General features: G+C 42.2%; 1 protein-coding gene across 11 annotated transcripts in view; it reads right to left on the bottom strand.

The window, feature by feature from the left end:
• LOC126263221 (putative methyltransferase DDB_G0268948) overlaps positions 1 to 25,511 on the bottom strand; it is a 128,272-nt gene that overhangs the window by 29,825 nt on the left and 72,936 nt on the right. The window lies entirely within an intron of this gene.

Raw genomic sequence — 25,511 nt, 5'->3', positions numbered from 1 at the left:
GTTGACCACTCAATGCCCTAACTGTATTATGAATGATTATCTTTGCTGTCTTCTTTATTTATATTCCATACAGGGTTTTCCATTATCAAATATATCTTCCATCTATTTAGTCTGGGACTATTAGATAACATAATTTTCTGCATTGCAGAAGTAAGAATATACAGATAAATAAACAAAAGTATAACAACTGAGACAAGAATATACTGACATTAAATATTTTTGCAACTGTTTCCAGTATGTATCATAACGTTGCTGGCAAATCATCACTTTATTTTTTTTAACATCTCATGTGTTTCTGCACTTTAGATGAAATTGTATACTAACTTTAATGAGTAACAAAATGTTTCACTAACTCTGAACACGATTTTCAAAACTGTTGGAATGACAACATTCTACCACACTGACTCCAATTGGATGAGTAAAAATATCCGTTTATTATTTATTATTCATTATTATGCAGTTTTAAAATGTTTGTATAACATAATCAATCAAAATGGACCTATCTACATCTACATACATACGCCACAAGCCACCATATGGTGCTTGGCGGAGGATACCCTGTACCACTACCAGTTATTTCCTTTCCTATTCCACTCACAAACAGAGCAAAGGAAAAACAACTGTCTCTATGCCCCCATACAAATCCCAATTTCTTGTATGTTACCTTTGCAGTCCTTATGCGAAATGTATGCTGGTAGCAGTAGAATCGTTCTGTAGTCAGCTTCAAATGCAGGTTCTCTAAATTTTTTCACTGTGTTCTTGAAAAGAATGTTGCCTTACCTCCATGGATACCAATTTGATTACACAACATATATACAGCCACTTCGGTTGCACAAAATTTTGTCAGTTGACTATGGTTTCGATTGCCCTAGGACACTCTTCATCAGAATAAAAAGTTACACAGGAAACATGGTTTAAAACATCTGAGCAAAAATAACTTTTTATTCTGATGAAGATTGTTACATGGAATACATGTAATCACAACATCGTTTAAAACGTCTGAGCAAAAGTAACTCTTTATTCTGATGAAGATTGCCCTAGTGCAGTTGAAACCGTGGTCAATTGACAAAATTCTGTGCAACTGAAGTGGCTGTATATACATCCTGTAATTAAATAGCATGTGGTTGCTGGATCACAGCTACTCAAATGTTTAAAATTTCAAAACCCATTTGAATTCCTGAAGCATCCCTGTAGTACTTGTGTGTAGTTCAAACCTACTGGTAACAAATACAGCAGGCCAACTCTGAACTGCTTTGATGTCTTTCTTCAGTCCAACCTGGTGTGGATCTCAAACACTCCAGCAGCGCTCAAGAATAGGTCACACCACTATCCTGTATGGGGCCTGCTTTACAGATGAACCACACTTTCCTAAAATTCTCCCAATAAACTGAAGATAACCATTTGCCTTCCCTACCATGATCCTCACATTCTGACTTGACTTCATATCATTTTGCAACATTACACTCAGATATGTAAATGATGTGATGTATCAAAACATTACGTGTTTGCTTTTCCTATCCATCCACATTAGCTTACATATTTCTACATTTAGAGCTTTCCTTCTCATCCCATCCAATAAGTCTCTCCTGACTCAGGATTCTGCGTGACTTTTCTGAACTCTACCACTTTTCCTAAATCTTTCCAGACCTTTTCCTTCACTCCTCTTCCTTCCCCTTCAACCCTTCTGCTGGAAGAAGGAGCCACTGACTCCAAAAGGTGGTGTAAGTAAAACCTTTTTATGTGTGTGTTCTCCTGCCATCACTTGGTGAGTATATTTTTTTATCTATTCAATTACATTATATTCCTACAAATCAGAGTTGATGAGTACTGGCTTTGGTAGAAGCTGAATTCTTCTACAGACACAAGAAGAATTATCAATGAGTTGAGGGTTTGCAGACATCTTGGAGCTGAAGATCAGTGATGATGTAATTTATAAATTAAATGAACCGTTGCATGATGTACAAAATGATGTCGAATAAGTCAATGTATGATAAAAAGAAAATAGAGGGGAACATATTGCATAATGAGATGACATGTTATATGATAATGAGAGGATGGTAAAATCATAAACACATGTGAAATGCACAATAATATTTAAGGAGATTACTTATTTATTTATTTATTTACATGACTAGTTCCATAGGACCAAATTGAGGAGCAGGTATCCAAAATCATGGAATACGCCAGTACATGAAATTACAACATCAAAGTAATCACAAATAAAATAAAATGTTTATGAACCCAAAAAAGTCAAGCCATAAGTTAAGTAAACACAATCAACAATATAACATAAGATCAGCTTAATTTTTTAAAGGAACTCCTCAACAGAACAGGAGGAGTGACCCATGAGGAAACTCTTCAGTTTCGATTTCAAAGTATGTGGATTACTACTAAGATTTTCGGATTCTTGTAGTAGCTAATTGAAAATGGATACTGCACATCTTTCTGCACAAGAGTTAAGGAAGTGTGATCCAAATGCAGATTGGATTTATGCCGAGTATTAACTGAGTGAAAGCTGCTACTTGTTGGGAATAATTTATTTATTTATTTTTTTGAATCTAATGTCAAAATATCCAGACCAGTGGGCAGGGGTCGATAAGAGGTTCACGCCCTTACACCTCTTATTGCCCGAACTGCCCATTTCTGAGCCAGAAATATCCTTTTAGAATGGGAATATTAACCCCAAAATATAGTACCATATGACATGTGTGAATGAAAATAAGTGCCCATTCTGTGAAATACAAATGTTGGGTTTTTTTGAATTCTGTGTTAGAAATTGCAGAAACTGAGTCTTACTGTGATTTAGCATTAGATTATTTTCTACAAGCCATGAACTTATGTCATGAACTGCACTAGACAATCCACACTTGGTTAATAGACAATCCATACTACAGTCTTACAGAATTCTTGGATACTTCTAACATAGAAATTGAGTTTTAAGTCTGTGATTGCAATACTGCACAACTGATTAATGTAGCATAAATAACTTGTACTTGTAATGTAAAAAATAACTAATATAGTAACTTCTTATGTATCTTGACATCATTATAAAGCCTATTTCATTACATGTGGCACAGGCAAATAGAGAATAAATAAAAAAATTGCACTATTTGAAACATAGCCAATGTTGCACACAACATCCTTTACTACCAAACTAGTGTCATCAGCAAACAGAAATATTTTAGAATTACCCATAATACTAGAGGGCATATCATTTATATAAATAAGGAACATGAGTGGCCACAACACTGATCCCTAGGGCACACCCCATTTGACTGAACTCCACTCAGATGCCACATCACAGCCATTCTCAACACTGTGAATAATGACTTTTGCTGTCTGTTGTTAAAGTAAGAGGTGAACCAATTGTGAGCTAGTCCCCGTATTCCATAATGGTCCAACTTATGGAGCAATATTTTGTGATTAACACAATCGAAAGCCTTAGTCAAATCAAAAAATATGCCTAGTGTTCGAAACTTTTTGTTTACAGATTCATTATCTTCATGATGTCGCTCTATGGGGTATTTTTAATAAATTACCCACAATCTTTCAGTATAGCACACAGGCAAAAGTCATAAAGCTTTCAACAGCAAATTAAAATAGTTTATAAAAGGTGCTGTCAATTTGCACACATAAAATCTTTTAATTTTTTCATTAACAAAGTTGATATAAATCTTTACATTGCAAGGTATTCATCTCTGCTGTAATACTATTTTTGCAGCTAGCGGTTATGAACAGTTATTATACATGGTGCTTTAAGCATTTTGTTCTAGTGCTGTGGTCCTCAGAATGAATGTTCTGGTTTGCATATACAAAACTGTTAGAATTATCTATGATTTTCCTAATGAATGTATAAGCATGGTAATGGAAGGATATGGAGTTTCTTAAGTAATGGTCTCCCAGAGCTTCTGCAGCTGCATTTGCAAGGCTCTTAAATTCTCATTTGGAATATGAATTACGTTTTATTGGCTGAAGAGTTTCCTCAAATAATTACACTACTTTACATAATGATTCTTCTTTGCAAAAATACATATATTTACTGCCTCTCTAGTTGTGCACACAGAAAGAATTTTCAGGCCATAAATGATGGTACTCAGAGTTAGTAGGTGCTTTATTTGAACTGTGACTACCAGCACTGTGTGTGTGTGTGTGTGTGTGTGTGTGTGTGTGTGTGTGTGTGTTGGTAGATCTTATTGTTTGTAGCCTGATATATATTTTATTTTCAACCTGCAGCTCTTCTCTGGTTGTTCCTTTCATTAGGACATTTACATTGGCTGGCAAATTCAATGTACTTATTTTATGGGAAAATAGGACATATGATTATAACTCTGCTACAAAAGATAAAAGTTAGAAATTATCCTATGGTGGAGCCTTGTGGTACACCATACTTAAGACACTGTTTTCCCATGGAGTAAGATTTTGTACATTATTTCTTTTTTGGAATTAGCAATGAACTATATGAACATCAAAACTCTTTTTGCACCAAAAATACTATAAAATTCTTGATAAATTGATATTAAAATATGTTTTATTGGGAAAAATTAATAACTCTGGAAATAATGTTAAAACTGTGTGCAATGTAGTAAAAAGCGAGGCAGGTTAAACACCTTATAGGGCCCCAAATGTTGTTCTAAATACTGATGATGATGAAATTGACAATGAGGAAAAACTACCAAGATATTCTATGAACACTTCTGTAATGTAACTGAACAGATAAGCTTTGGGTCACCTGCATGTGAAGAAATACCAGGTGATTACACTCCTGGAAATTGAAATAAGAACACCGTGAATTCATTGTCCCAGAAAGGGGAAACTTTATTGACACATTCCTGGGGTCAGATACATCACATGATCACACTGACAGAACCACAGGCACATAGACACAGGCAACAGAGCATGCACAATGTCAGCACTAGTACAGTGTATATCCACCTTTCGCAGCAATGCAGGCTGCTATTCTCCCATGGAGACGATCGTAGAGATGCTGGATGTAGTCCTGTGGAACGGCTTGCCATGCCATTTCCACCTGGCGCCTCAGATGGACCAGCGTTCGTGCTGGACATGCAGACCGCGTGAGACGACGCTTCATCCAGTCCCAAACATGCTCAATGGGGGACAGATCTGGAGATCTTGCTGGCCAGGGTAGTTGACTTGCACCTTCTAGAGCACGTTGGGTGGCACGGGATACATGCGGACGTGCATTGTCCTGTTGGAACAGCAAGTTCCCTTGCCGGTCTAGGAATGGTAGAACGATGGGTTCGATGACGGTTTGGATGTACCGTGCACTATTCAGTGTCCCCTCGACAATCACCAGTGGTGTACGGCCAGTGTAGGAGATCGCTCCCCACACCATGATGCCGGGTGTTGGCCCTGTGTGCCTCGGTCGTATGAAGTCCTGATTGTGGCGCTCACCTGCACGGCGCCAAACACGCATACGACCATCATTGGCACCACGGCAGAAGCGACTCTCATTGCTGATGACGACACGTCTCCATTCGTCCCTCCATTCACGCCTGTCGCGACACCACTGGAGGCGGGCTGCACGATGTTGGGGCGTGAGCGGAAGACGGCCTAACGGTGTGCGGGACCGTAGCCCAGCTTCATGGAGACGGTTGCGAATGGTCCTCGCCGATACCCCAGGAGCAACAGTGTCCCTAATTTGCTGGGAAGTGGCGGTGCGGTCCCCTACGGCACTGCGTAGGATCCTACGGTCTTGGCGTGCATCCGTGCGTCGCTGCGGTCCGGTCCCAGGTCGACGGGCACGTGCACCTTCCGCCAACCACTGGCGACAACATCGATGTACTGTGGAGACCTCACGCCCCACGTGTTGAGCAATTCGGTGGTACGTCCACCCGGCCTCCCGCATGCCCACTATACGCCCTCGCTCAAAGTCCGTCAACTGCACATACGGTTCACGTCCACGCTGTCGCGGCATGCTACCAGTGTTAAAGACTGCGATGGAGCTCCATATGCCACGGCAAACTGGCTGACACTGACGGCGGCGGTGCACAAATGCTGCGCAGCTAGCGCCATTCGACGGCCAACACCGCGGTTCCTGGTGTGTCCGCTGCGCCGTGCGTGTGATCATTGCTTGTACAGCCCTCTCGCAGTGTCCGGAGCAAGTATGGTGGGTCTGACACACCGGTGTCAATGTGTTCTTTTTTCCATTTCCAGGAGTGTATAATTAAATTCAAAGAACAATCAATTGAGAGTAAAGATGCTTATGAATCCACACGAGACAGTCACATGTAGTGAGTGCAATGGTTCTTTGTGCACAACATGTGGTTTGATAGAACCCCAAATTTGGCAGTTCTGTGTATTCACTGTACCCTGTAGTGTAAAATGTGCACTGTCTCTCCACAGAATATTGCCCAGTCATTTGTCATCAACTTCAATATGTATAAAAGCTGTGTCAATTCCAATAAAATTCTCAAGCTTTAAATGGCTAGCTCTGCCATCGTCATCAGGAGGAAAACTACTGACTGCCGGGACTGGTACCAGAAGCCAAGACAGTGGCTTTCATGCCATACTGTGGGACAATGAGCAGCAAGTTAGGACATCTACTGCAGAGACATGGATTGAGACCAGTGTTCTGGCCCGTCCCCAAGATACGAGGTATGTTGTGCTCTATTAAAGATAACAAAGCTCTTTGTGTGACTGGTGTGTATGGTGTCCTTTGCGATTGCAGCAGCAGCTATATAGGCCAGACAATTCGCACAGTTGCGAAGCATTGTACTGAGCACAAGAGACATATTACGCAAAGGGAGCTCGACAAGTCAGCCATAGCTGAGCATTGCCTCAAAAACGGACACAAAATATAGTTTGAGAACACAAGCATCTTGGCTCTTATGTCAACAAACTCGGACTCTATTATAAAAGAGGCAACCAACATTAGAATGAACAGCAACAATTTCAACAGAGACCAAGGCTACACACTAAGTAGGGTGTGGCTGTGGGCTTTGGATGTCGAAAGGAAGCAATGGTGGATGCTTAATGCTTGTAGGGAGGTGGGACTGGCAGTTTCAAATGTGGTGCCGGCCCCTCATGCCATCTGACATCACTTGATCCCACAGCGGGTCAAAGATGCTATGAGCTGCCCAATTCGCCTTCCATGCATGCATCATTTCGGCTCTCTCTGATTTGTGCCAGTGGCCGTAATCATAGATATACTTGTACAAGCTGTAAATAGTGGCAGTCAGTAGTTTTACTCGTGATGGTGATTGTGGAGCTTGCAATCGAAAGCTCAAGAATTTTATTGGACTTGATGCTGCTTGAAAACCAAGAAGATTTTATCCACTCATGCCACTGTGAAAAACACTGAGGACACAAACTTCAATATGTGTCAAAAGCCGAAGAGAAAATTCAGAACGTTGCTGCGGATCATGAGATTTCAGTTGCTGCACCACTTGGATCTTGCAGGGGTACTAGTGTAAAATAAACCGTAACACTTTCCCTGCTGCTGACCGTGGCATAAACAATTCTCGTGACACTGCACAAGTACTAGCACTACCCAGGGCATGTGCTGTGTGGTCAGTTACAACAACAGCAACCTCTTCCATAACTTCATCTACATCTACATCTACATCCATACTCTGCAAGCCACCTGACGGTGTGTGGCGGACAGTACCCTGAGTATCTCTATCGGTTCTCCCTTCTATTCCAGTCTCGTATTGTTCGTGGAAAGAAGGATTGTCTGCATGCTTCTGTGTGGGCTCTAATCTCTCTGATTTTATCCCTATGGTCTCTTTGCGAGATATACATAGGAGGGAGCAATATACTGCTTGACTCGTCGGTGAAGGTATGTTCTCGAAACTTTAACAAAAGCCCATACCGAGCTACTGAGCGTCTCTCCTGCAGAGTCTTCCACTGGAGTTTATCTATCATCTCCGTAACGCTTTTGCGATTACTAAATGATCCTGTAACGCAGCGCGCTGCTCTCCATTGGATCTTCTCTATCTCTTCTATCAACCCTATCTGGTACGGATCCCACACTGCTGAGCAGTATTCAAGCAGTGGACGAACAAGCGTACTGTAACCTACTTCCATTGTTTTCGGATTGCATTTCCTTAGGATTCTTCCAATGAATCTCAGTCTGGCATCTGCTTTACTGACGATCAACTTTATATGATCATTCCATTTTAAATCACTCCTAATGCGTACGCCCAGATAATTTATGGAATTGACTGCTTCCAGTTGCTGACCTGCTATTTTGTAGCTAAATCATAAGGGAACTATCTTTCTATGTATTCGCAGCACATTACACTTGTCTACATTGAGATTCAATTGCCATTCCCTGCACCATGCGTCAATTCGCTGCAGATCCTCCCGCATTTCAGTAAAATTTTCCATTGTTACAACCTCTCAATACACCACAGCATCATCCGCAAAAAGCCTCAGTGAACTTCCGATGTCATCCACAAGGTCATTTATGTATACTGTGAATAGCAACGGTCCTATGACACTCCCCTGTGGCACACCTGAAATCACTCTTACTTCGGAAGACTTCTCTCCATTGAGAATGACATGCTGCGTTCTGTTATCTAGGAACTCTTCAATCCAATCACACAATTGGTCTGATAGTCCATATGCTCTTACTTTGTTCATTAAACGACTGTGGGGAACTGTATCAAATGCCTTGCGGAAGTCAACAAACACGGCATCTACCTGTGAACCCGTGTCTATGGCCCTCTGAGTCTCATGGACGAATAGCGCGAGCTGGGTTTCACACGACCGTCTTTTTCGAAACCCATGCTGATTCCTACAGAGTAGATTTCTAGTCTCCAGAAAAGTCATTATGTTGTTGTTGTTGTGGTCTTCAGTCCTGAGACTGGTTTGATGCAGCTCTCCATGCTACTCTATCATGTGCAAGCTTCTTCATCTCCCAGTACCTACTGCAACCTACATCCTTCTGAATCTGCTTAGTGTATTCATCTCTTGGTCTCCCCCTACGATTTTTACCCTCCACGCTGCCCTCCAATACTAAATTGGTGATCCCTTGATGCCTCAGAACATGTCCTACCAACCGATCCCTTCTTCTGGTCAAATTGTGCCACAAACTCCTCTTCTCCCCAATCCTATTCAGTACCTCCTCATTAGTTATGTGATCCACCCATCTAATCCTCAGCATTCTTCTGTAGCACCACATTTCGAAAGCTTCTATTCTCTTCTTGTCCAAAGTATTTACCGTCCATGTTTCACTTCCATACATGGCTACACTCCATACAAATACTTTCAGAAATGACTTCCTGACACTTAAATCTATACTCGATGTTAACAAATTTCTCTTCTTCAGAAACGCTTTCCTTGCCATTGCCAGTCTACATTTTATATCCGCTCTACTTCGACCATCATCAGTTATTTTGCTCCCCAAATAGCAAAACTCCTTTACTACTTTAAGTGTCTCATTTCCTAATCTAATTCCCTCAACATCACCCGACTTAATTCGACTACATTCCATTATCCTCGTTTTGCGTTTGTTGATGTTCATCTTATATCCTCCCTTCAAGACACCATCCATTCCGTTCAACTGCTCTTCCAAGTCCTTTGCTGTCTCTGACAGAATTACAATGTCATCGGCGAACCTCAAAGTTTTTATTTCTTCTCCATGGATTTTAATACCTACTCCGAATTTTTCTTTTGTTTCCTTTACTGCTTGCTCAATATATAGATTGAATAACATCGGGGAGAGGCTACAACCCTGTCTTACTCCCTTCCCAACCACTGCTTCCCTTTCATGTCCCTCGACTCTTATAACTGCCATCTGGTTTCTGTACAAATTGTAAATAGCCTTTCGCTCCCTGTATTTTACCCCTGCCACCTTTAGAATTTGAAAGACAGTATTCCAGTCAACATTGTCAAAAGCTTTCTCTAAGTCTACAAATGCTAGAAACGTAGGTTTGCCTTTCCTTAATCTTTCTTCTAAGATAAGTCATAAGGTCAGTATTGCCTCACGTGTTCCAGTGTTTCTACGGAATCCAAACTGATCTTCCCCGAGGTCGGCTTCTACTAGTTTTTCCATTCGTCTGTAAAGAATTCATGTTAGTATTTTGCAGCTGTGGCTTATTAAACTAATTGTTCGGTAATTCTCACATCTGTCAACACCTGCTTTCTTTGGGATTGGAATTATTATATTCTTCTTGAAGTCTGAGGGTATTTCGCCTGTTTCATACATCTTGCTCACCAGATGGTAGAGTTTTGTCAGGACTGGCTCTCCCAAGGCCGTCAGTAGTTCCAATGGAATGTTGTCTACTCCGGGGGCCTTGTTTCGACTCAGGTCTTTCAGTGCTCTGTCAAACTCTTCACGCAGTATCGTATCTCCCATTTCATCTTCATCTACATCCTCTTCCATTTCCATAATATTGTCCTCAAGTACATCACCCTTGTATAGACCCTCTATATACTCCTTCCACCTTTCTGCCTTCCCTTCTTTGCTTAGAACTGGGTTTCCATCTGAGCTCTTGATGTTCATACAAGTGGTTCTCTTATCTCCAAAGATCTCTTTAATTTTCCTGTAGGCAGTATCTATCTTACCCCTAGTGAGATAAGCCTCTACATCCTTACATTTGTCCTCTAGCCATCCCTGCTTAGCCATTTTGCACTTCCTGTCGATCTCATTTTTGAGACGTTTGTATCTCTTTTTGCCTGCTTCATTTACTGCATTTTTATATTTTCTCCTTTCATCAATTAAATTCAATATTTCTTCTGTTACCCAAGGATTTCTACTAGCCCTCGTCTTTTTACCTACTTGATCCTCTGCTGCCTTCACTACTTCATCCCTCAAAGCTACCCATTCTTCTTCTACTGTATTTCTTTCCCCCATTCCTGTCAATTGTTCCCTTATGCTCTGCCTGAAACTCTGAACAACCTCTGGTTCTTTCAGTTTATCCAGGTCCCATCTCCTTAAATTCCCACCTTTTTGCAGTTTCTTCAGTTTTAATCTACAGGTCATAACCAATAGATTGTGGTCAGAGTCCACATCTGCCCCTGGAAATGTCTTACAATTTAAAACCTGGTTCCTAAATCTCTGTCTTACCATTATATAATCTATCTGATACCTTTTAGTATCTCCAGGGTTCTTCCATGTATACAACCATCTATCATGATTCTTAAACCAAGTGTTAGCTATGATTAAGTTGTGCTCTGTGCAAAATTCTACCAGGCGGCTTCCTCTTTCATTTCTTAGCCCCAGTCCATATTCACCTACTACGTTTCCTTCTCTCCCTTTTCCTACACTCAAATTCCAGTCACCCATGACTATTAAATTTTCATCTCCCTTCACTATCTGAATAATTTCTTTTATTTCATCATACATTTCTTCAATTTCTTCGTCATCTGCAGAGCTAGTTGGCATATAAACTTGTACTACTGTAGTAGGTGTGGGCTTCGTATCTATCTTGGCCACAATAATGCGTTCACTAAGCTGTTTGTAGTAGCTTACCCGCGTTCCTATTTTCCTATTCATTATTAAACCTACTCCTGCATTACCCCTATTTGACTTTGTGTTTATAACCCTGTAGTCACCTGACAAAAAGTCTTTTTCCTCCTGCCACCGAACTTCACTAATTCCCACTATATCTAACTTTAACCTATCCATTTCCCTTTTCAAATTTTCTAACCTACCTGCCCAATTAAGGGATCTGACATTCCATGCTCCGATCCGTAGAACGCCAGTTTTCTTTCTCCTGATAACGACATCCTCTTGAGTAGTCCCCGCCCGGAGATCCGAATGGGGGACTATTTTACCTCCGGAATATTTTACCCAAGAGGACGCCATCATCATTTAATCATACAGTAAAGCTACATGCCCTCGGGAAAAATTACGGCCGTAGTTTCCCCTTGCTTTCAGCCGTTCGCAGTACCAGCACAGCAAGGCCGTTTTGGTTATTGTTACAAGGCCAGATCAGTCAATCATCCAGACTGTTGCCCTTGCAACTACTGAAAAGGCTGCTGCCCCTCTTCAGGAACCACACGTTTGTCTGGCCTCTCAACAGATACCCCTCCGTTGTGGTTGTACCTACTGTACGGCTATCTGTATCGCTGAGGCACGCAAGCCTCCCCACCAACGGCAAGGTCCATGGTTCATGGGGGGGGGAAGTCATTATACTCGAACATAATATGTGTTCCAAAATTCTACAACTGATAGACTTTAGAGATATAGGTCTATAGTTCTGCACATCTGTTCGACGTCCCTTCTTGAAAACGGGGATGACCTGTGCCCTTTTCCAATCCTTTGGAATGCTATGCTCTTCTAGAGACCTACGGTACACCGATGCAAGAAGGGGGGCAAGTTCCTTCGCGTACTCTGTGTAAAATCGAACTGGTATCCCATCAGGTCCAGCGGCCTTTCCTGTTTTGAGCGATTTTAATTGTTTCTCTATCCCTCTGTCATCTATTTCGATATCTACCATTTTTTCATCTGTGCAACAATCTAGAGAAGGAATTACAGTGCAGTCTTCCTCTGTGAAACAGCTTTGGAAAAAGACATTTAGTATTTCGGCCTTTAGTCTGTCATCCTCTGTTTCAGTACCATTTTGGTCACAGAGTGTCTGGACATTTTGTTTTGATCCACCTACCGCTTTGACATAAGACCAAAATTTCTTAGGATTTTCTGCCAAGCCAGTACATAGAACTTTACTTTCGAATTCATTGAAAGCCTCTCGCATAGCCCTCCTCACACTAAATTTTGCTTCGCATAATTTTTGTTTCTCTGCAAGGATTTGGCTATGTTTATGTTTGCTGTGAAGTTCCCTTTGCTTCCACAGCAGTTTTCTAACTCGGTTGTTGTACCACGGTGGCTCTTTTCCATCTCTTACAATATTGCTTGGCACATACTCATCTAACACATAATGTACGATGGTTTTGAACTTGGTCCACTGATCCTCAACACTATCTGTGCTTGAGACAAAACTTTTGTGTTGTGCCATCAGGTACTCTGTAATCTGCTTTTTGTCACTTTTGCTAAACAGAAAAATCTTCCTACCTTTTTTAATATTTCTATTTATGGCTGAAATCATCGATGCAGTAACCGCTTTATGATCGCTGATTCCCTGTTCTGCGTTAACTGTTTCAAATAGCTCGGGTCTGTTTGTCACCAGAAGGTCTAATATGTTATCGCCACGAGTCGGTGCTCTGTTTAACTGCTCAAGCTAGTTTTCAGATAAAGCACTTAAAAAAATTTCACTGGATTCTTTGTCCCTGCGACCCGTTATGAACGTTTGAGTCTCCCAGTCTATATCCGGCAAATTAAAATCTCCACCCAGAACTATAACATGGTGGGAAAATCTACTCAAAATATTTTCCAAATTATCCTTCAGGTGCTCAGCCACAACAGCTGATGAGCCAGGGGGCCTATAGAGATATCCAATTACCATGTCTGAGCCTGCTTTAACCATGACCTTCACCCAAATTATTTCACATTTCGGATCTCCGTCAATTTCCTTCGATACTATTGCACGTCTTACCGCTATAAACACGCCTCCCCCTTCACTGTCCAGCCTGTCTCTGTGGTATACATTCCAATCTGAGTCTAGGATTTCATTACTGTTTACGTCTGGTTTCAGCCAACTTTCTGTCCATAGTACTATATGGGCGTTGTGACCGTTTATTAATGAGAGCAGTTCTGGGACCTTTCTATATGTGCTCCTACAATTTACTATTAGCAGATTAATATTGTTGTTCCCTGTTGCATTTTGCCTACTCCTACCTTGCCGCGTCTCAGGAGGTGTCTTGTTGGGCCTAGGGAGGGAATTCTCTAACCTAAAAAACCCACATGTGCACTCCACATGTACTCCGCTACCCTTGTAGCCGCTTCCGGCGTGTAGTGCACGCCTGACCTATTCAGGGGGACCCTACATTTCTCCACCCGATAGCGGAGGTCGAGAAATTTGCACCACAGATCTCTGCAGAATTGTCTGAGCCTCTGGTTTAAGCCTTCCACTCGGCTCCAAACCAGAGGACCGCGATCGGTTCTGGGAACGATACTACAAATAGTTAGCTCTGATTCCACCCCATGAGCGAGGCTTTCCGTCTTCACCAATTCCGCCAGCCGCCTGTACGAACTGAGGATGACCTCTGAACCCAGACGGCAGGAGTCATTGGTGCCGACATGAGCAACAATTTGCAGTTGGGTGCACCCAGTGCTCTCTATCGCCGCCGGCAGGGCCTCCTCCACATCTCGGATGAGACCCCCCAGCAAGCAGACAGAGTGAACACTGGCCTTCTTCCCTGACCTTTCTGCTATTTCCCTAAGTGGCTCCATCACCCGCCTAACGTTGGAGCTCCCAATAACTAATAAACCCCTCCCCCCGTGTGCCTGCTCGGACCTTGCTGAAGGAGCGGCCACATGTCCACTCACAGGCAGAGCGGGCGATGCCACATGGCCAGCCTCCACATTGACCCTCCGCCTCGTGGGCTGTGAACGCCACTGAATCCCCCACTCCCCTTGGGGAGATGGTGGTCCAACCGTGCCCGGTACCCACGAAGATGTCTCGACAGCAGGGAGAGTGGGTGAAGCATGTAAACCCTGGGGTGTACCATGCGACGCACCAGACTCCCCGCTGCCGCTACACTCCGAGGCAGCAGCCTGAAGACAGCTGACCACGGCCATCAACACGTTCAGCTGTTCACGAACAGTGGCCAGCTCCTCCTGCATCTGTACACAGCAGTCACACATCCTATCCATCCTAAGAAATCAATTTACTGTAGAGAGTTCCTCTGGGATAGGACACATATCTTTTCCAGGTGCCACACCAAGCTCACCCATGTTTCTGAACTTCACTATCATCTCCTTTGAATCATTTAATGGCATTTAGTCTCTTCTCATAGCATTAAATAAGCAATAATTTCTCAATGTATCACTATAATTACTACCGTTAACATAAGAAGGTTTCACTAACAGCGCACAGTCTCTCTTCTCGATAGCAACATTGTTCACTCATGTTATGGCTTATTAAATGACAGCAAGTATGTCATATCATCATACAAACAGTGTACAGCTCCTCATAGCCACAACTGGAAGTCATTTGTTTCTCAACAAAAATTGGTTATGCATTAACGCATCAGCATATATATCAAGTTTTGACAACAATTACAGCCCACAGTGGACCTTCATGAGCTGCTGCACGTTAGTTAAAATCATCCAGTACATATCCTCAAGAATCAACTCCCTATTACTATTCACAAAATTAGTGTTATCTCCACCAACAAATAGGGAAGAGAAGAAAACTGGGATTTCACAAAAGAGTAAACATTCTTCTGGAATTGCCAACATATCTGGTTATCAGTGCCCTTACAAATATTAAAGGAAATGACATGGATAAAATGGTTAAAAATGTTATCAACCAGTGAAGAGTAAACCTACAAAATGACACTCACTCCCACCTCACTTGTGTTGACTCATACAATCACTCTATCTCATATGCCTTAAGACAGCAGAGAAAGTGTAAAAGGTACTATACCTGGGATTAAGACATAAGTAAAGCTATAGAGGAGCTAAAACAATGGTAAAGGGAAATGTGACTGGTTGATCACTAACAAAACACATGGTGAGCCATTCACCCTGTTAACACATTAAGAACATCTTCCTAAAATTTTAGGAAACAAGTTGGACATATTATAAAATATTAAAACTCTCACCACATTCATTTGAACATCACTGAAAATAGGGGGCAGAACTGTTGGCAAATTTGCCACTGTCCTCTGGCCTGAAAACAAAATGCAGTCTAATAAAATGTGGTCCACAGTGATTCATAAACCACAAGCATCACACATTGTATGGTCTTCTCGTCGGAGCAAGAAGCCATGTGTTATGTGAAGATGAGTAAGAAGGACGACATCCTGTTTGCATTGCTGAAAGGAGTTATGTCATGGCTGTGGTGTGAACTTTACTATGTGCAGCTTATTGTCCATCACTCTAGCCCCATTCCTCTGACTGATGCATGACTATACCTCAACAAGAAGGTGATAGTATGCAGGTGAATGGCACACTGAACAAACTAAGGATCTCAACATGTCTCCTAGGCTGCTACAGCTGCCCATTTATTCCCTACAATACAGACATGTCCTGGCACTCAGTAGGAAGACATCTCTTTCCCCAGCCTTTGTAGTTGGAGGAAGGCATCCTGGATGTTCTGAACTACTTTATCTGCCATGTACAAGCATTGTACAGAACAAAGAGCACTCAGGGAAACTGAATAGACAACGAATTTACCACTCATAACACATCTCATCTGCTTCAGTGCCTGCAAGGACACATACAATTCTGTGTTGAATACAGTAAATTTGTGAGGAAATCAGAGCTTGAGGAGATGATCAGGGAAAACTACAAACCAACCACTGGAATTCCTCATTTTAGACCCATCCATAAATACAACTACAAAGTTGTGGTGCACAGTTAAAATGTCAAAAAACAATGCATTAAAAACATATGCAGGAGTGCAACCTCTTTTGCACCGCACCAAATCTAAACTCTCTCTGGGCTTCTGCAGTAACCAGGATGGCAGGCAGTTAGAACCTAGGACTGGGATTGAACTTGCTCCATACCAAGTGATGCTAGTTCACACTTCATGCGGATCATCCCAAATGATCTAGTTGCCCATCGACAATTGGTAAAGGGGCATTTCATAGCAGGATGAGCTATGGAATGGTATGCTGGTGAATTGGGAGTAGCGAGAAATTTACATGCCTGACGCACCATGAGGAGTTGCTGCTGGATGATAAATGGTGGTTCCTCAGCCTCAGCACGGAGACTGGGTATGGGGGTGGTCCTGTAAGAGCCTATTGCCAGTCTAATTCCCTCACATTGGATAGCACCAATAATCATCAGATAACAAAGTTTCTCTGAGCCATATACTATGCACCTGTAGTCTAGCCACAGTCGCATGAAAGCCCTATAAAACTGAAGCAGACATGCCCTATCTGCTTTGCTGGACTTGTGGCTAAGACGCTTTAAGATTGTCAGTGCCTTCTGGGACCTTGCTTTCAGATCCTTTAGGTGTGGTAATCATGATAGTTTGGAGTAAAAAATGACGCCCAGAAATGTCACATAGACTTTAAAAGGAAGAATGGTATTCCACATATGCAATTCAGGTACATTAAAAATATGACAAGACTGATTAAAGTGAAAACACACACACACACACACAAACACACATTTTTCTACAGAAAATGTAAAACAAATCTTTGCAGCCCACCCCCTCCCCAACCCTCGTTAATGTACATTGCAACTAAGGAGTTGCTGTTGCAACACTGGAGGAGGGACAGAAAACTGCAAAGTTGTCCACATATATGGAGCACTGTACAGCACTCCTTGCCATAGATATGATACTATTTATGGCTATGGTAAAGACAGTAACACTTAAAACACTGCCCTCTGGAACATCGTTCTACTACTTAAAATGACTCAACAGCACAACACCAACTCAGGAAGGTGCTTAGACAGAAAAGACTGTATAAAGATGGGGAAGTGGCCACAGAAGTCCTACTGCTGGAGCTGCTCTAGAATACTGTGTCTTCAAGTAGCATCATATACCTAACTGATATCAAAAAATACACCTATCAGTGATGGTTATGTAGGAAAGCCTGCTGGATAGCCACCTCTATCAAGGTCAGGTTGTCGACCATGGATTGAAATCTCCAGAATCCAAACTAAGAGTGGCTAAGAAGTTAGCTGGTCCCTAACATCCACATCAGATGGCAGTTAACCATTCATTCCAAGGATAAGGAGACATTCCGGTAACTACTGGGACACACTTGGTTCTTATCTGGTTTCAGGAGAGGTATCAAGATGGCTTCTCTATATGAGTTGGAAAAGTGGCCTCTTTCCCATATTAAATTGAAACATTTGAGGAGAATTGGCTTTCATGCTGCTGCCAAATGCCTCAGGTCTTGCAACTCAACAGCCTGTGAGGTTTTCCACTGTTGGGCAGTATTTAAACCATCATAGAGTCTCAAGGCTGACCCTGTCTATGAAGATGACCAGAGGACTTGTGGATGGAGACACCAGGTGCATGCTGAATCACTCATGTGATGTAGTCCATCCACTCCTGGATATTGTTGCAGTGTTCAAACACAGCCAGCTGGCTGAATGGCTTGCAGTTGGCTTTGCCAGTCAACCATCGCTGCTGCATCCTTTCACGGAGTGCTCTCTGAAGGAGGTGAGTCCTCAGTGGGAAATGGTCACTGGAATAAAGGTCATCAATGAATTCCCACTGAACAGAATCCGCGAGGGCTGGAGAGCAGAAAATGGCCCAGCAACAGTACAGAAATGAATGGTATGAGACAGCATGATGCTCTCCAAAACCCAACTCCAAAAACACTGAAGTCTCCCCATACAAGAAATGGTTTGGGGAATTGTTCTATAAGATCTGTGAGATTCTCACAGTTGATTGAATCTTGTGGAGGAAAATACAGTGAACAAACAGTAATCGTCTGATACATGAGTTTCAACTGCAATTGCCTGCAGGTGAGTAGCCAAGAGAAGGGAAGAGGAGTGGTGCACGTTATTGACAAACAAAGCAACCCCTTCCTAAGTCCTTTCCTGAGTCTGGTCATCATTGCGATGGAGTTTATAACTCCATATTACAGGGGCACAAGGGACTTTAAAATGCATTTCCTACAAATACGCACAGGCAGCCTTCCTGTGCTAGGAGTTTTAGTTTTTTCACATGTATCCTGAATTCATTAATGTTCCATTGCAATAGGGGAGCTATTTGTCATGTGGTTGCACTTTCACTATGTCTTTTCACTGGGGAAGGAGAGCCCACAACACGCGGAGGCTCAGTCTTGGGATGAGATGAGGCCCAAGGCTGACATCAACGGCCACTAGTTCAGAAGATAAACCATCAGAGACATAATCCAGAAGAACATTGACATCATCAAACTGTTCACTTTCCATCTCAGTCAGTGATTGATACATTGCCTGTGATTTTTTGGCCTGGGGGGCTTCACAGCCACAACTGTGGCACTGGTAGTGTCATTGCTCAATTGTGAACCACACTGAACCTTGGGAGGGGTAAAAACTCTGCAATGTTGACAACCACAACCTTTTCTAATGTTACAGTCTTCAGAATAGCTGCAGCAGCCCAAGCGCATTGACAAACGCAGGTACTAGTGCTGGCACCAGGAACCTCCATTCGCATAGCAGCATCGGTTTTCTGAACAAGCTTTTCAAGAGCTGAAGCAAATGATGTACAAGCACTGGGGACAGCATGGCCTCGTAGATATAGGTTGTGTTTCATAGTTTTAAGCACTTATATCTTCCATTCTTCAAGATATATGCTACAGTCCCTACTCCAGATAGGGTGGTCCCCAGAGCTATTCACACACTTTGGAGGAGATGATCAACCTGCGGCGGGGGCAGGGTTTTGTCGTTGTTTCTCGATTGTACACTCTCTCTCATTCATTGTCCACCTACCTCAGTACGGCTTCCTTAGAATGTCCCTTCACTCTGCAGTAGTAGATACTCACAAGGCCATGTAAAGCAGCATTGATTAAACCACTACCTAATACCTACCACACAGAGGCCGCATAACTCAAGTTGCACATAAGTTGCAAATCAGTTCCTGTGAGTTCATTTACCAAATTTTGGGTGACGGGTAAAAGCAGTTTACCTGCAGTAAGCCTTCGGAAATTTTAGTAAACTGGTTTTTATTCTTAAGGAGGCCCATAAATTTGAGATCAAGTCCAAATTTACTATTTTTAACTGCTCTACTATTCCCATCTCACAGTCTGTACAAAATGTTCTCACACGAAAAAAGCAGCCAGAATAACTACCAGTCTGACCCAATTAATATTTGATCTGACAGTTACTGACCCACTACTATAGCGAGTTGAAACTTCGATTGTATTAGTGGTCTTCAAAGTTAGAAGTGCTCGCCCAAGTATTCCATAAAGTATACGGAATAAGCCATGCAGAATTTCTCTAGGACCGAAATATCACACGCTCATAACACATCAATTAATTAATCAAATTGTCCTCACAATGTTCATAACTTAAACTGCCTAAGTCATGACACTTCCTATCAGCAATGAACTCAACAGTTCTTCATTTTACAAGTTACTTTTTCGGCAACATTTAGTATGATATTACATGTACGAAGGTTAACGAGCGACTCTCTCGATGCCACCCCACTCTATGCCTATCTAACTTTCTGCATGCAGGAACAGCTTGATTCTGATTGGCTAATGGTTTGGATGACCAATCAGAATCATCCTTCTAGATCATTTCACAGCAAAACTTGCCTGAGCCAATCACTAATCAGAAAATCATTTACGTCATTCCAATGCCAGTTTCTAATATAATATTTAATAATATGGTTATAATAGAGGGAAACATTCCACGTAGGAAAAATATATCTAAAAACAAAGATGATGTGACTTACCAAATGAAAGTGCTGGCAGGTCGACAGACACACAAACAAACACAAACATACACACAAAATTCAAGCTTTCGCAACAAACTGTTGCCTCATCAGGAAAGAGGGAAGGAGAGGGAAAGACGAAAGGATGTGGGTTTTAAGGGAGAGGGTAAGGAGTCATTCCAATCCCGGGAGCGGAAAGACTTACCTTAGGGGGGAAAAGGGACGGGTATACACTCGCACACACACACATATCCATCCACACATATACAGACACAAGCAGACATCTCACAAGCAGACATATTTAAATGTGTTTCCACTGTAGGGACTGGGAGAAGGTGTTTAACAAGTCCTGCACTGCATGATTGAATTTGGTAGTGGGGCAAAAGTTGAGGCCTTTCGAAAGGACTGATATTCCTGTGGGGATAAGGCTACTGGAGGAAAGGTTCATGACGGTGTTTCAGGTCTGTTTAGGTTCTGGATTCTATGTGGTGATGGGAGGGAGTTTTGGAGGGGGGGGGGGGGGGGGGGGTAAATGTAGTAAGTCTGCAAGACAGGGTCTGTCAGCTATGAGGGGACATGGAGGAGGTTTGGAGGTTGTTGTAGAGGTGGTAGGCAATGTTACTCCAAGGCAGGAGTAGGAAGTGAGCAGGGTGGAGAGTTTTTTGAGATGGTGTTGTTTAAAGTTGGAGAGCCGTTGCATACAAGACAGGAGTTATTCACCATTGTTTCCCTCATGACTCTGCCTGTTTAGCCCTTATTATTCTTGATTTGTGTTAGCAATCATTTATAAATATTTTGAACAGTAATAGCCCAACAACAATCCCTTGAGCTTTTCTTGAAATTACTTTTCATCTTACGGTTTCATCTAATTAAGAATGACATTGCATCATGTACATTAGGGAGTCAAGAATCCTTTCACTAAGCTGGTCTAATATCCAGTAAGCTCATAAGATCTCCACCAGTTGACTGTCCAAAAGCGTACTGAACACTTTTCAGATGTCGAAGGACATTGGAATGAACTGGAACTCTTGAATTCTTTGTTGTTACACTGAGCAATAGACTGCTGTCTAAAGTCAAGGAAATTCATTTGCATTATCTATAGAGAGTCATATGTGTATCTTATTATGTCAAATTCCCTGTCCTCTGACAAACAACTTTAGCTGATTTTATATTCTGTGATCACATTAGAGACTTTTAGAAGATCATGATTTTGATATTTTCTGACAAACAAATGAGCTATTGCCCTGATAATACTTGGTATCACCAAGTTGAAGCTTTCAGTCAGTATTTTAATTGCATCACTTAAGTAGGTCAATAACAGAGAGATGACCGAGTGGCAGGCTCCAACAAACCCGGTCAATTGTTTGATATTCTGAATTCAGTTTGATGGATTTCAAGACATTAGGAAAAAGATTTTCCAACATGCAGAAACATTTTGTGTTTTTGATACACTAATCCCAGTACCATATAAGGAGTTTCTGTCTCTAGATCTTGCTTAACACTCATACCAACTGACTTCAGCAGGCAACAGTATCTGAAAATGTACATGATTTAAGACAGTTAGAATTCTGTTTTCAATTAAATATGTTCTGCAAGAAGTGGTGACACTGGAATCATATGTTTACTGGATGACTTTCTTCTGCCAGTGCAGAACTTTTTTGGATCCAACAAAGTTACTGCAAATCACTATACTATAGAGTACGTTTGTGCATGATAAGACATATTACCCAAGAAGTAGAAGTTTTCCAAAAATAAAAAACTCTACATCTTTGATGACGTACAACACACCACAGTTTTTTAAGATTTTACCTATGAGTGCAGTTCAGTTTAGTGTCAGGATGGATACATAACAATATGACAGAGTCTTTGTCAACACAATATTTACCTTCAGCTTTCACAAAGAAAATTACATACTCATTCTACTGTTGTTTGTAGTTGACCTATTGCCTGAAATCAGTCACATGACTTCTCTATCAAAGTCATTTATTTTGTGTCTGTATATGTGTGGATGGATATGTGTGTGTGTGAGAGTGTGTACCCGTCCTTTTTTCCCCCTAAGGTAAGTCTTTCCGCTCCCGGGATTGGAATGACTCCTTACCCTCTCCCTTAAAACCCACATCCTTTTGTCTTTCCCTCTCCTTCCCTCTTTCCTGATGAGGCAACAGTTTGTTGCGAAAGCTTGAATTTTGTGTGTATGTTTGTATTTGTTTGTGTGTCTATCGACGTACCAGCGCTTTTGTTTGATAAGTCACATCATCTTATATATATGGTATAATGAGATGTAGGATCATTAGTATACATCACTGCTTTGAAAGATAAAACACAACTCAGATCATTCACCTTGATAATAAGCAGAATAGACCACAATACAAATTCCTGGAGTACTCCATTTTTCATGTTTGGAAAACTACAGTTTCTTTATTTAAGTCTGTTACAATTGTTTTCTATAAATGATAGAGTGCAGCAATCAGTCAACCCCCCCCCCCCCCTTTTTTTTTTTTTGCAAGTTTTATTACGCAAATCCAGATTTCAGCTAGTGCCTAGCCATTATTAATGCAATATTGCAATATTTTCTAATCTCAATGCATGTTAGTTCCCTGTTATTCGGGTGTCAGTCACAGTTCTTTGAATACCACTATTCAAAGAACTGTGACTGACGCCTGAATAACATGGAACTAATATGCACTGAGATTAGAAAATATTGCATTAATAATGGCTAGGCACTAGCTGAAATCTGGATTTTCTTAATAAAACCTGCAAAAAATAGGTCGACTGATTGCTGCGCTCTATAATTTATAAATCACATAACAGTCGCTGAATGCACCCTCTTTCCTAATGGAAGGTAACCGCAATTGTTTTCTAATTGAGAAATAAGAATCTGGAGTTTATTGTAGCCAACCATTGTCAATACAAAAACTTTCAGGCTTGGTTACACTAATTACATCACTGCATAATAACATTCACATCTATTGCCTCTGCTGGGAAGTTCATCAGTGGAGTAGGAGGAGATGGCAATCAGTAAACACTTAAGGTCCTTTTAAACTGTACTTTACTAATAGAGTAACCAAACAAGATGTTGAGTCACAGATAAGCACAACAAAAAGACTGGGGTGGGCAGGGATAACAAGGTAGGGGTGGGAGACAGTAAAGTGTTGCTTGTGGGACCACACAGGGATGAGATGGAGAAAGGGTAACGCAGCTAGGTGTAGTTGGGAGGTTATATGGAGGGCTGGCATTGGCAGTGGTGGAAAAGGAGAGAAATAAAAAGACTGTGGCTCTGTTCGTGAAATAGAGGGCTGTGTAGTGCTGGATTTGGAACAAGGAAGGGGACTGGTGGGTCTAGGACAATGACTAACGAACTAACAAAGGTTGAGGCCAGGAGGGTTATGGCAATGTAGCCCTTCACACACTATAATTACTCTAACAACCTTGTACAGAAATAGATCTCCCATGCCTCATCTCTCCAGTCACCCCCAACTCCGTAAGTCCCACTATCTGGCCACAGAGAAACATTCCCCTCATGTTTCAGTACCACCGAAGACTGGAACAACTAAATCACATTTTCCACCAGGGTTTTGACTACCTCTCATTGTGCCCTGTAATGAGGAATGTCCTACCCACTATCCTCCCCCCCCCCCTTCCCACACACAGTGTATTTTCCTGCCAACCAAACCTACAAAATATCTTTGTCCATCTGTACACAACCCCTGCTCCCAAACCCTTGTCTCATGGCTCATATCCATGTGATAGACCTAGATGTCAGAACAGTCCCATAAATCCTCCCACCACTACCTACTCCAGTCCATTCACAAGCATCACTATCCCATCAGAAGCAGGGCTACCTGTGAATCCAATCACTTGATCTACAAGTTAACCTGCAACTACTGTGCTGCATTCTACATGCGAATGACAGCCATCAAGCTATCTGTCCACATGAATGGCACTGGCAAACTGGGACCAAGAAACAGCCGGACCCCCCAGTTGCTGAGCATGCTGTGCAACACAATGTTCTTCATTTTAATGACTGCTTCACAGCCTGCACCATCTGGATCCTTTGTAACAACACCAGCTTTTCTGAATTGTGTAGATGGGAACTCTCCCTGCAATATATCCTACATTCCTGTAACCCTCCTGGCCTCAACCTTAGTCAGTCATTGTCCTACACCCACCTATCATTTCCTGTTCCCAATCTAGCACTAAACCAACACATCCACAGCCTTTTTCCTTCTCTTCTTTCAGCTGCCCTGCCACAAACACACACAATCATAACTCAGATACACAAGGCAACTGTCATCTCAGGGCACTAAGGCCAGGCTGCAAGCACATCTGGGGTAGCAGCATTCTTAGCTGGGGTGGATATTGGGGTACAGAAGAGGAGAAGCAAAGGATGGCAAGAGGAGGGACAGGAGGATAAGAGTGGGGATAGATTAGTATCACTGCCTGTGGAAACATGCCAAGAGACATGGCAGAAACAGGATAGTTGTCTGCTAGGTGTAGCATCATTTGGCGGGGAGGGGGGGGGGGGGGGTAGAGGGGTGAAGCAGAGAAGAGGAAAGGACTATGCAGCTCCACTGGTGGGATAGAAGGCATGTGCAGGATGAGAATGGGAAGAGGAAAGATGATACAGACGGTTGGAAAACAGGAGCTAGTGAAGGTTGAAATCAGAGGCGTTACAGGAACAAACGGTAAGTTGCAGGGAGAGTTCCCACTTGCACAGTTCCAAACGGCTGGTGTTGTTGGGTAGATCCCAAAATGCACAAGCTTTGAAGCAGTTGAAGTAAAGCACCTTGTGCTGGACAGCATGCTCAGGAACTGTGTGGTCCGGTTGTCTCTTGGCCACAGTTGGGCAGTGGACCTTCATATGGACAGAGAGCTTGTTAGTTGTGATACTCACATAGAAAGTAGCACAGTGGTAGCAGCTTAGTTTGTAGACCACATGGCCACTTTCACAGGTGGCACTGACTTTGATGGCATATGACATGCCGGTGAGAGGACTGGAGGAGGTGTAATGGGAGGATGTATGGGACAGGTTTTGCATCTAGGCCTATTGCAGGTATATGAGCCATGAGGCAATGAGTTGGGAGCAGGGATTCAGTGGGCAGCAGAACATGACTGTAGGATGGATGTGGAGTATAGTGGGTAGGATATTCCTCA

Source organism: Schistocerca nitens, chromosome 6 (assembly GCF_023898315.1).
Source record: "Schistocerca nitens isolate TAMUIC-IGC-003100 chromosome 6, iqSchNite1.1, whole genome shotgun sequence".
Lineage (NCBI taxonomy): Eukaryota > Metazoa > Arthropoda > Insecta > Orthoptera > Acrididae > Schistocerca > Schistocerca nitens.
Note: the sequence above shows the minus strand (reverse complement) of the source record. Positions and strands in the feature narration are given on the sequence as shown.